This window comes from Maylandia zebra, linkage group LG14 (assembly GCF_041146795.1).
Source record: "Maylandia zebra isolate NMK-2024a linkage group LG14, Mzebra_GT3a, whole genome shotgun sequence".
NCBI classification, from domain to species: Eukaryota; Metazoa; Chordata; class Actinopteri; order Cichliformes; family Cichlidae; genus Maylandia; species Maylandia zebra.
In genome coordinates, this window is record NC_135180.1 from 17,275,687 (window position 1) to 17,287,293 (window position 11,607).

Below are 11,607 nucleotides of genomic sequence, written 5' to 3' on the forward strand. Positions count from 1 at the left end.
CTGAATGAACACTTAATTGAATCAATATTTTCTCCACAAAAATAAAGTCATGTTTCATAAATGTAAAGTTTTATTTAGTCTTTCTGTTTTGTATTCCATCATTATATTTCATACCTCTATTATTACTGTTCTTCATTGACCATTTACATTGAATTTAAGGTCAGCAGTCCTGCCCATCTCTCCCAGGGTCTGTCTCTTATACTTAAAATGCTTGTGGTATTATGCTGAGCCCTAAGTGGGAAATGCAGATATTAAGTGATCTGCTCAATTAAACAAAGACTAAAACAGCCATAATGTGGGCACAGGTGTTCAGCGCATTCATTTTAGCTTTACACGAGAGAGAACAAGTCATCGCATTTCCCAGAGCGATCCTGCTCCCACTGCTGGGGACGGTGGCAGAATATTGTGGCTTAATGTAATTGTATATGCCAATTATGTTCGTTTGCTTTGTAAATAAATACACTATTAATGGCCAAGCCTTAGGTATAAACGCTTTTGACACAGACTCTACTCATGCTCTTTAGCCAGGAAAAGAATTGTGCGCTGCAAAGCTGTCTGTATGTTTGTTTGTTAATTTATTTCGATCATGTAAACAATATACAAAGTCCATTTATCAAAGAAAAGAAGAAAAAATGCTATATATTGCTTCACCTGTTCTGATTCAGTTACATATTGAAAAGGAGTGAGAAGAAGTACACACTTATTTAATCCCATCCCTTTGCCATAAGTTATCGGTCAATATTTAATCAGCTTCCAGACTGATATAATCTGTATGTACTTATTTCTTTTTAAGTAGAAAGGAAAATTACTAAGAAATACTGAAAGAACAGTAAGAAGAGGGAGGTGGATCAATCTCAATAGCGATGACATTGATACCAACACTGGTATTGGCATCAGATACAGTAGATACTAGGTACTAGGATCTAGATACTAGGTACATGTTTCTATCGTCTATAAAAATGTCTGAGCCTTTTAAAGTTGGCTGTTACTACGGTTTTATTTATATCCTATAGAACATTTAAACAAAAGTAACTGATCCAAAGTCCTTAACAGTCAGCCACATTTACAGATCTGAAAAAAAAAAAAACAGTTTCAAAATACACGAAAAGCTGAAAGCTGCATTTTAATGAGTTATCTCGTTATTGTGAAAAGTAAACTCACAGGAATTTAGTGGTCATTAAAACAAATTTAATTGCAAATTGATGACTCATCTCATAAATCATGACACACTGCTCTCTCCTACAGCTGCCTTTATATGTTATAAGCATCAGTGTTAGCATCGGCAATACTAGCCCTGTGGTTACTTGGTATCACATCAGTACCTTCCCCATAGCCACTCATACAACATCAATGTAATTAAATGACAGATTTCTGTAATTTTACATCTTTAACTCGTATAATTTAAGCCCACAGAGCTGTGCTGACAGATTTCTGATGTTTATTACAACAGCATTTCTTTATCATGTAGAAGAAATGAGACGTATTGCACTTGTTTTTTCTTAAATGAAAATCTCATTGATTAAATGTGTGGTTAAATTTATCTACACTGACAGAAAAGGGAGTTTCACTGGTCTGGCCCACAAAAAATCAAAATGGGCTGTATGTAGCCCTCCATGTAAAATGAGTTTGACATCTCTGCACTAGAGGAAAAAGCTTGTGATTAAACTCATCATGTAAATCCTTTCTCAATATAAGACATCTAATAGTCAAACATTACTGCTACTGTTTACGTTTAAGTCGAATGGATTTCTTGGCCTCGCTTAGATGCCCTCCAAAATTTTAGTGTCTCTGTCTATGTCGGATTTACAATGATCAAATCATTCCATGGAACAAAGGCCAGTCTATTTTTGGAACTACACAAAAACTGTGATTGTAGAGCAGTGTTACAAGTTGACAACAGCAACATTCATCACAGCTCACCTTCAATTCAAGTGTTAAGCTCCTGATCGAACGTTAGACCCAGACTTTAATATCTTTTCTTAGAGCCCATTTTTGCCTGGAAATTATCCATCATTTCTTTTTTTTTTCCCTCCTTTTTTTTTACAGCACATCTTTTGTAACACAGTCCCTAATTGTACTGTATAACATCATCAGGCTGATTTCCCCCAACTTAACAAAGCTCCTCTACAGCCACAGAAAACATTAATGATCTCTTTTTACAGGTTCAGAAATAGTGCTTATTTTAGAAAATTGACCAGGATCAAAAAATTTGGGTAGGCCTTTAAAAATATTGTTGCCAGGAGTCTGATGACTAATACAACTACACTGCTCAAAATTTTTTTAAAGGAACACTTTTAAAACACATCAGATATCAATGGAAAAAAATACATCAGTGCTGGTACCTATGCTGTTATGGTCTGGGTAATGTGTTAGGAACAAAAGTATTTCACAGGATTTGATGTAAATGAACATTTTCAACCTGCAGTGGGCTGAATTCAAGGACACCCTGGGAATCAAAAAGAAACAAACATTGTAGCAGGCTAGTCCATTTAGCCAAAATGTCATTGCAAAAAATTCAAAATTGTATTCAGTAGTTTGTAGAGCTTCACGTGGTTGTACACATGCCTTACAGCACCAGGGCATGCCCTTATTTGAGACCACAGATGTTATCATGACAAATCTTGTCCCAGATCTGGACCAGGGCATGACTGAGCTCCTGAACAGTCTGAGGTGCAATCTGTGAGCATTGGAAAAGACTGAAACATAATGCCCCAGAGGTCTTCTATTGGTACTGGTCAGGCGACTGTGGGGGGCAGTCAATGGTATCAATTCCTTAATCCTCCAGGGGCTGCCTGCATACTATTTCCACTAGTTGTGCCCCAGGAGGAACCACTGAACCACTGCAGGGTTTGACAATAGGTCCAAGGGTTTTATCCCGATACCTAATTGCACATAGGGTGCTTTAGGCAAGCTAGGGAGGTCTGTGCGTCCCGCCGCAGACTGATCACCGAACCACCACCAAACTGGTTCTGGTATTCCGTGGCAAATGTCAATCACAGTGCTGGGCAGTGAGCACAGGGTCCACTAGAGGATGTCAAACCCTCAGGAGTAGATACTGGTCTTACTGATGGCTTATGGACCTTCTACAGCCCTATCCAGTAACTATCCAGTAGCTGCCCGTCTCCTGGAATGCCCGTCTCTTGAGATCTTGCTAGAAGAGACAGCAAACCCTCTTGCGATGGTACACATTGATGTACTGCTGTCTTGGAGGAGTTGGACTATCTGTGTAACCTCTTTAGGGTCCAGATATCGCCTCATGCTAGCAGTAGGGACAGCTAGATGCAAAACTAGTAAAAAAAACAGTTCAAAAAGATAAGGAGGGAAAAAATGTCATTGGCCTCCTGCTGAAAATCCATTCCTGTTTGGGGGTTGTCCCATTGTCTCCCCTCTAGTGCACCAATTGTTAATGTCATTAACACCAAAAAAGCTGAAACCGATTAACAACCCCCTCTGCTACTTGACTAGATCTGACTAGATCAGTATCCCAGACGTTTAATTGGCTTGATGCTATACTCAGATTTAAAAAGTGCTCCTGCAGTTTTTTGAGCAGTGTGTAACAAATGAAAAAAGTGAGCTCACCCACAGTTAGAACTGGATCATTGCGCGGCTGGGAAAGCCACACTGGAGACGAGACGGGCTACCTAGCGTTGACATCCTCCATGACACATCAGCCGACCATTTCCTTTTCCTGTTCCTCTTCCTCTGTCTTGTCCACTCACAGAGTCAGGAAACAGCAAGTGCACACCTGGAAGATGAGATCACTTTGGTTAATATGCTACAGCAATGCCACATTTTCTTCCCTCTTTGTGGTTTCACCATACTTCTTCCACTGACACTCAGTGACAGTCACCCAGGTTTAAAGCAGTTTGGACAGAGTCTAAGAGTCAAAAGCCTTACAGAAATGCTTTACCAAAGACACCCTCAGTGAGCACTCTGCTTGTGTGACATCTATTCATAATTTAACATCAAAGAGCCGGGGCTGAAATTACTGCAGAGGGAAAGTGTGCCAGTATAATACAGCGAACTCTAGTTTGGATGTGCATCGTCCACGAATCCATCCCCCGTTGGTACACCACTGCTGTGCTTCACAATGCAGCGTTCTGCTTAATGCTCTGTATATTGGTATGTGATTTACTCGATTCATTTCGAACTAAATTGCAGTGACACAGACTCTGTATTTTATTCATTTTCGCCTGATATGGAAACTGGAAGATGGTTTAGTCACAACTCCATTGCCTGCCAACAGTCTGGGGTGGGGAATGTTACAAAAATAAACTGGCATCATGTCTTATTCAAATACATCTGAGGAAACGCTGCCTCCATGGAGGCTTGTGCTTCACACAGCCAGCGATGCCTGCGTGCTGCATCAGCACCACAACTTGATGGCTGAAGACTGTATTTTTAGTGCTTTATAAGCTGCAAAATATGTAGGTTTTGGGGAATGAGCAACGGGAGTGCCGGAATCATTTTACGAAGCCACACTGTTCTGTGAAAAGGCAAATTACCTGTGACCCAGTAAAGCAGAAAAGAAGAGTGTGTGCTTGATGTGCACAACATTTCAGAAACAACCTATTTTCAGGTAGCCTTGTTTTGTGAAGTTTCTCAAACTGAAATGTATCTGACGGGGTGAGGGGGCTGACATCATCGCGTGGAAAGAGGACTATATGTTCTTCATGCGTTGGTGCAGATTGTGCAGTATTTGTGTTTCCTGACAGCGACGAGCAAGTACTGTTGTGACAAAATAAACAGCTTCACCAGTAAAGCTTTAGAGTTGCTGCCAGGTACCGTCACGCGTACAAGCTCCCAATGACAGTGTTGTCGTTGTGATTTCTGTACAACACACTCGCCTTCCTCACTGCGATGAAGCTATAAACAGATTGAAACACAGTCGAGTTAAAACGACCTGCCAGAATCTCCGACCATTCCGCGGGCCATTGTGTTTTCTCGGAGTTTAACATTTTGAAAAGTGAGGTTTGGAAAAACAAAAATACGCTGGCATACACTGTCTGCTGAAGGGAGCTCAAACTAATAATGCGATTGTGTATAGAACAGTACTGAAAATGGGTGTTTAGCGATATAATGCACATATTTCAATTTTAAAGTCTTGCAGTGTAGCACAGATGCTATGGTTGTTGGTTGCACTTTAGCAGCATACAATCAAGGGCCACTTCATTAGTTATGACTTCCTGATACCAAATTGGACCCACCTTTGGGTCTATTGGGTGCTCTATTGGACTGAGATCTGTTGAGTGTGGAGGCCATTTGAGTACAGTGAACTTGCAGCAGATGGCCGCCCCTCCCTGAGCCTGGTTCTGCCGGAGGTTTCTTCCTGTTAAAAGGGAGTTTTTCCTTCCCACTGTCGCCAAAGTGCTTGTTCATAGGGGGTCATATGATTGTTGGTTTTTTCTCTGTATCTATTATTGTATGATCTACAGTACAATATAAAGCGGCTTGAGGCAACTGTTGTTGTGATTTGGCAAAATTGAATTGAATTGAACCCATTGTGATGTTTAAAAAACCAGTTTGAGATTATACGAACTTTCTGGCATAACATTTCATCCTGCTGAAAGCAGCCATCAGAAGATGAGTACACTGTGGTCATAAAGGAATAGACATGGTCAGCAGCAGCAGTAGGCTGTGGCATTTAAATGACACTCAATTGGTTTTAAGAGTAAATATCCCCCACAACTTTACACCACCACAACATTGCACTTGGTTGGTGCAGACTGAATCCATGCATTTATGGTGTTTATGTCAAATTTTGTCCCTACAATCTAGATGTCACAGGAGAAAATGTTTTTCTAATTCCCCATTGTCAAAATTTGATGAGCCTGTATAAATTATAGCCTTGTTTTCCTGTTCTTAGCTGATAGGAGCGGCGCCAGTGTAGTCTTCTACTGGTGCTACACATCTGCTTCAAGGTTGTTGTGAATTCAGAGATACTCTGGTTGTAACAAGCAGTTATTTGAGTTACTGCTCCCTTCCTATCAAGATTGAAGCAGTCTAGCCATTCTCCTCTGACCTCTGATATCAATAAGAAATTTTTTGCTCAGCACACTTTCCCGCTGCCGCTCACTGGACAATTTCTCGTTTTTGGACCATTCTTTGTAAACCCCAGGGTTGGTTGTGTGGAAAAATCCCAGCAGATCAGCAGTTTCTGAAATACTCAGACCAGCCCGCCTGAAATTCAGCAGGTTGTCTTGTGCATGTCTACATGGCTAAATGCATTGGATTGATTGCTGCCATGTAATTAGCTGATTAGGTATTTGCATCAAAAAGGAGTCGAAGTGGTTGTTGAGTGCATGTCATTGGATATGTTTTGCTGTACCACTGTTTTAATCAGGAGTTATCTATGCGATATGTGATACTAGCACACCATATTAACACACAGCCAGTGCAACCAGCACAAGTATCATACACCCATACAGTAGTTACTCTTAAACTATTCATTAATGTATGCCATCATGTTGACTGATCCACCAGTTTAATTCAGACTGTTATAATTAGACTGAGCACAAATATCGACGCTCTTGTCAAAATTGTGTGATCATATTGTTCATCTGGATAATACGCAACCCTAATGCATGTATAAACAAGTGTTACATCTCTCACATATTCTATTTTAAAGTGTCTTTCATGTCCGGACAACAGACAAGACAACAGCAACAAAAAGGCAACCCCAACAGATACTGTAACTGCGTAAACGGGGGCCATAAAGAGGCCTCTGTAGCCCAAAAGCATGCAGGTGGCCGGTTAGCTTCGGTGTAACTATGTGATGGAGCAAGAATACAGAAAGTCAGCTCCATGGCGCTGACTGAAACAGCCAATGGCAGACAATGAAGCCTGACAGCCTTTCACATCAGCTCGAGTTAACCAGCTGTGAAGGGAACACCTGCCACTGATTAATAAAGAATTACAGCAACAATGCCATGTGTGAAAATTGCTGTACTGATTGTTGAACTAACAACATTAGCCCCAAAAGGTGGAACAAGGAGGTGAAACATCAGATTATTCTGTAAAGGACTCACGTATGTCCAAAAAACCCCAAACCCATCCTCAAATGTTTTGCCATTTTAAATGTGTTTAATGCTCACTGACTTTAAAACTAATGGGTAATTTATCTCACATTATTACAAAATAATTTAATTAATTAAAAATAGTTAAACTTCATTTATAATAATGCAAACACTTATAGTGAGTTACTTACTGAGGAGTGTGGTTGTGCATACTTGATTTTTGTAATACAAACACTTGCTGTTAATCTTAATCTCACATATTTTATTCAGTGTTTTTTGATTATTATTATTTCGGCTGCACGGTGTTTAGACTTGGACTCTTGTGCATAATGTTGTTTGCAGTGTTTGTGTTGCAAAGAATGGAGTATTAATAGGCCACCATGACTGAGACTCCTGTAGTGATTAATGGCTCCCAGTCAGCGTTGTTGTTCAAATGTTAATGAAACCAGTGTTTCCGTAATAGTGCGGTGTATGGGACAAACACATCGGACAGGGATCTCTGCCTCCTAAAACTTATTGTAGATAATCTGAACAGGAACTCGTAAGTTTCTTAAAAAGCCACAAGCCAGATAAGGGATGTCAGTAGAAATAGAGTGATTGTAGAGAACCTTTAACAAAAAAGGCAATAACCCTGAATTGTGAATAATGCAAAGCTACTTTAGTGAAGTTCCAGAATAATGTAGCTTCCTTACTTATTTTTATTTGCATATGTATGTTCTGTATGTTTATGCCGATAGTCTATCGCCTATCTTGGCACTACTTGCTCACACTTCTCCCTCCTTGCTCTGTGTCTTAGATTTATAAAATCCCATCTTCAAAGATGAAGCAGGGGCATGTTTCCAAGTTTGTAATCAGTCTGCCTCTGAATTCTGAGCTCCCTTGGCCTTGAACATATCCTATTTCTCGAAGACCAATAATAACACCCTTCTCTGTTTGCTTGCTTCGCTGTAGAATCGTGTTGATGTACTCTCCAGGCGGTGGGGAAAAGAGGCTCTCTGGAGACAGTGTGTCCTAGTATGTCCAACTGCTCGTTTTCCTTTATGAATTCATTGGTCTCTGACCAACTTGGTAAAGCCCAGAACAGTTTTCAAGGATATCTAGGGAATCTCGAAGACATGCCGCTGTAGTAGATCAATATTGATGTTACTGTCATAGCCACAAAAAACAGCGTTGCCTTGAGGTGCTATTAAATTAAATATTAATTTTTATGTGTGGGCATTGATTCAAACAGACTTAATTGCTTTTGAAGGGCATTATGCCAGAAGTAGGTGATCTGTCTATCTCTGATACTTTGTTTCTTACGGAGTCTTGTATAGCACGTCAATTCAATTCAGTCCCAACAATAGTCACCTTCAAGGTGCTTCACCAGGTTAGTACATGTTAATGTTTTTTTTTGCAAACTAACAGCTTACAAGGTGACAAGTTTTAATGCTGTTTAATGCTTCATAAAAACTAAACCGGAAACAATAAAGTGCAGACTGTACTGCATAACACTGTACAGTATATCTATGTAGTCAATGCATGACTACAAAGATCGTGAATCCTATGTAAAAGCCTTTATGACATTCTGTAAACAAGGACACTGCTTTGTTTTGGTTATCAGGCAGTTTTGGAATGGATTTTAATATTTTACTGATCACATTTCAACATCATGTGAAAAAGAAAGTTTTGAAGCTTTAAAGCCATAAACATGCCGCCCCTTCTCTCTAAAACGAGGATGTCAAGTATGTCAAGGACTGCACAAAGCCCTGTGAAAACTTGGTTTTTCATATGACATGTAAAGCGCTTCTTGGCTCTGACATATACTGATGGACAGTCTGACAGTTCAGGGTTAGGAGCCTCTCAGCTCTGGCTGATAAGCTCAAAGTGGCACAATCGTTGCCATGTTGTATGTGACTATCTAAAATGTATATTTTTTATCTTTGTTGTGCATCTTATGTTTATTTTTGCAGAATCAAGTGCCGTGTCCTCCTTCTGTTATGTCTCTGATGCTACTCAGGACCTAATCTAGCAGCGATACCAGAGTTCTGCCCTGCACCCTTCTAACATAGTTTATCACTGTAAATTGAACCACAACACTTCAAACTACCCACTTTGAAGTATCTAATATAAACTCTGGATACAAATTGAATTATTATCATTTAATTTGCTTTCAAAATACATCATGTACAGATCCAAATACCTGATTAAAAAAAACACATGACATGTACATTAGGGGTGGGTTTTGATTATCGATTTATTGATTAAAATCGATTCTAGCTTGGATTACGTGATATCGATTCATTAAAATCCTGAATCGATTTTTTAATATAAATTTATTTTGCCCGAAACGTGAATCTCAGGTTAAACCTCACTAAATTTCAACAACCACCAAACAGCTAAAACAGTAAATGAGAGCAGGAACACGGATTCTGCACAAAGACATAAACACAAAGCGCGGACCCGCCGACGGATCAGAATCAGTGAGATGTGCCTTTCTCACCCGACGGCACGTACACGGTCGGGGCTGAAAGCTGACAGCTCGCTGATCCTGATCCGTCGGCGGGTCCGCGCTTTGTGTTTACGCCCTTTTTGCGCTAGATTCAAAAGCTGCAGGTTTTTATCTTTCTCCAAACAATATTGACTGAACCAGCAGCAAAAGGAGATCCAAACTACACTTCACATAAACATCGTCATGAATTCCCTCTTATTGTTTTGCTGCCACCACGATAAAATCACACTTCATGCACAGCTCTCTCTCTTTCTCAGTATACTTCAAGAACAGTTTCCCATCTAAAAATCTCTGTTTTCTGCATTATTCGCTTGCTTGTTATGCACAAGTCTACCGTTGTTTACAGCGCTGTCGGCCGCTGTTATTTTCCTTTTACCTACTTCCGAAAAGAAAACCTAATTTCTGCCGTTCAACAAGCTTCTGAACAAATGTAAACTTTTTAAAATTATGCAAAATTGCAAAACGCTCAGCTGTGTCTCTAAAACCTCTGTAACTTTGCTCTGCTTCACTTCCGCAGCATCAGGTAATGTTCACATGTTGATTAATGGTTTTCTTTCATTTTTGATCTACTGCAGAATATTTTTATTAAATCCCAGGCCAGGAAAATCACCTTCATGTTTTTCTGTGTTTTATCCTCAGTTACTTTGACACAAAGGCATCTGCTGTGACGCTCACACCTTTGATAAAGTCTCGCAAGTGTCAGCTTTCTTTTTATAGATATAAAAATATGGAAATGTACTGATGCATGATCTGAATTATAATATTTCTGACTGTCTGAGGCAAAATTTCCCCGAATCGAATTGTGGATCAAATCGATTTGGGACCTTGTGAATCGGAATCGAATCGATTCTAGAAATCAGTGACGATACCCAGCCCTAATGTACGTTGCTAGTTTATCAAATCACACTTGCTGAGCAGTCTTTACCTTCAAAATCAATCTCTCGGCTTCCCCTCACGTTCTCTCTTTCTTACATCATTCCCCATCTCAGACTCTGTGTTGACCTCTAAGAAGGAGAACAGAGATGAGTTTGTGTGTCATGTCTGCTGAGCTGTTTCAAACGCTGAATTTGAAATTACCTTTTAAAAAATTGCTCAGATTATGCTCATTTAATTTCTGTAGTGTTAACTTGGGTGCAGAAGTGCCAAAAACATCTGAACCATGAACACAGCACAGGCATGAGATGGGAAGAGGGTGTGTGCAGACAGGATCATCTGGTCTGCGTGTCTCGGGACTCTGTTTTGGGTCGTTACATTCCCCTTTAACCCCTGAACATATGCCATTTTTGAAAACCAATAATAACACCCTCCTCTGCTTGCTTGCTTCGCTGTAGCATCATTTTCATTTACTCTTGAGGCAGTGGGGAAGTCAGGCTCTCTGGAGACAGTGTGCCCAAATATGTCCAACTGCTCGATTTCCTTTATGAATTCATTGGCCTCTGACCAATTTGGCAATGCTCAGAGGAGTTTTCAAGAAAATCTGAGGAATCTTCGAAGACATGCCGCTGCAGTAGATCAATATTGATGTTACTGTCATAGCCATAAAAAACAGCGTTGCTTTGAGCTGCCATTAAATATTAATTTTTATGCATGGGCATAGATTCAAACACGCTTAATTGCTTTTGAAGGACATTATGCCAGGAGGAGATGATCTGTCTTTCTCTGATATTTCCTTTATTATATAATCTTGTATAGAACATCACCAGGTTTGTATTTGTTGATAATATTTTATGCAAACTGACAGCTTATAAAGTTACAAAGGTTTTTGGCAGTTCTTTTTTAGACACTAGCTGTAACATTGGGTTTCTGTTTCCTCTTGGGATTGAATTGATGATCTTTTTTGGTTTTCAGGTATTTTTGGAATGAATTTTAAGATTTTAATGATCACGTTCAACATCACGAGCAAAAGAAAGATTTCGTAAACCTGTAAAAAAACAAAAATAAAATCAAACTACATTATGCCAGCTGTGAGGCACGGTGGTGGATGGATGACCATTTGAGCTTGTTTTGTAGGCACAGGATCTTGGCACCTTGCAATCATTGAGTCAGCCACGTACTTCTCTGTATACCAAAGCATTCTAGAGTGAAACGTGAGCCCATTTG

The 11,607-nt window shown here is 39.8% G+C and overlaps 1 protein-coding gene across 4 annotated transcripts in view; it reads right to left on the minus strand.

Annotated features, from left to right (window-relative positions):
- The window catches only part of LOC101487321 (galactosylgalactosylxylosylprotein 3-beta-glucuronosyltransferase 1), an 89,078-nt gene that overhangs the window by 18,541 nt on the left and 58,930 nt on the right, over positions 1-11,607 (minus strand). For 2 of the 4 annotated variants that reach the window (XM_004543926.4, XM_004543927.5), the window contains exon 3: positions 3,580-3,745. The gene's annotated coding sequence lies outside the window, so the exon portion shown is untranslated. Of the gene's footprint in view, positions 1-3,579; positions 3,746-10,432; positions 10,512-11,607 lie in introns of all 4 variants that reach the window. The other 2 variants (XM_076892364.1, XM_076892365.1) reach the window with 2 other exon arrangements.